This window comes from Acanthochromis polyacanthus, chromosome 17 (assembly GCF_021347895.1).
Source record: "Acanthochromis polyacanthus isolate Apoly-LR-REF ecotype Palm Island chromosome 17, KAUST_Apoly_ChrSc, whole genome shotgun sequence".
In the NCBI taxonomy this organism is placed as follows: Eukaryota; Metazoa; Chordata; class Actinopteri; family Pomacentridae; genus Acanthochromis; species Acanthochromis polyacanthus.
The window spans coordinates 38,553,595-38,554,863 of record NC_067129.1 but is presented as its reverse complement, the minus strand read 5'-3'; the positions used below and the strand labels follow the sequence as shown (position 1 = coordinate 38,554,863).

The 1,269-nt window shown below is 38.6% G+C and overlaps 1 long non-coding RNA gene across 1 annotated transcript; it reads right to left on the bottom strand.

Moving 5' to 3' along the window:
* On the bottom strand, nt 1-1,269 carry LOC127530494 (uncharacterized). Its single transcript, XR_007937067.1, has 3 exons — nt 1,245-1,269; nt 408-516; nt 1-248 (listed from the first exon to the last, which is right to left on the bottom strand). It is a non-coding gene; the product is annotated as an uncharacterized LOC127530494 (long non-coding RNA).

Here is a 1,269-nt window from a genome sequence, read left to right as displayed (position 1 = left end):
GAAGTACTAAAAAAGATTTATTTTCTAGAAAAGCCAATAGTCAACAATGCAGTTTAATTCTGGGACAGTTGCTCCAGCACCGACACCATGCATCCCATCAGTGCAACCAAGGTTTTCATTCATCTTCTGGATGTTCTGGAGCATGGCAGAGGTCACGTCTTGGTGTCTTCCGATCTGTTCCAAGAACCGTTCCTCTGACCTCTCCAGATACTGCAGAGGATCCACAGCAGCTTCCTGGTTCCCTTTTCCTGCATAAAAGCACCAAAAAGTACTAGTTGTCAGTAATTATTTTCTATTTTCATAAACACAGTTAACTTAAAGTAAATGTTCTATTTTGTGATTTTAGGATGGGTCAAAAGATAACATACTGATCATGTTGATGTCTGCATAGTCTAAACAGATCTTACTTGATTTGGTCTGTAGAGAGGAGGACAGCGTGGAGGAGCTGCAGGACGGAACCAGTAAGCTGCAGACTAGTGCTCCTGGTAACTGGACCTCATCATCCAAGGCCAACAACTAAATAAAATGAACAAGACATGCTGTTGATAGCATCTGTAATACAAATGATTTTATCCATTAACTGATTTATTGCTTTGTCCATACAATGTTAGAAAGTGTTACAAATAATACCTGTAATCATTTCCAACAGTGATAAATGCCTTGTTTTATTTTACAACAAAAAACACCAAAAGCATCTGTGTATAAGAAATCAGTGCATTGGATTTCCACATCTGCAAAGCTAGAAAATCACACATCAGAATTTCACCTTGAAATTATGAAAATAGCTGCAGATTACCAGTACTCTTTACTTCATTGTGTTAACTTGATCATTTGAATCAGTTTTTTAGACTTGTATTACTGATACGAAACATAATCAACACATAAATTAAAATGTGTTCGCAAAGAGTTCACTGGTTCTTCAAGGAAAATTTCAATGATAACCATATAGTTCAGTAATATGATTAATGGGTCATTGTGTAACAGCGTGGGAGGTTCTGAATACAGGTCTTGGACTGAAATATTGCTGCTGCTTTCCTCCGGTTTTATAAGGAGTTGTTTCATAGCTTGTTAGCTTACCAGCGGCTAACTGGCTGGCAAACAATAGTTCAACGCCAACCTCTAATCAGTGATCCGGTGTCCGGACCGCGTTAGCTGGCGGAACGTTCATAATACTGATGTGGGACTGTTGTAGCTAGCGTATTCATAGTAGGATAACAGCAGGATGTTGGAGAAATAAAACTTACCATTATCAGGATCGCTGGTCTACAT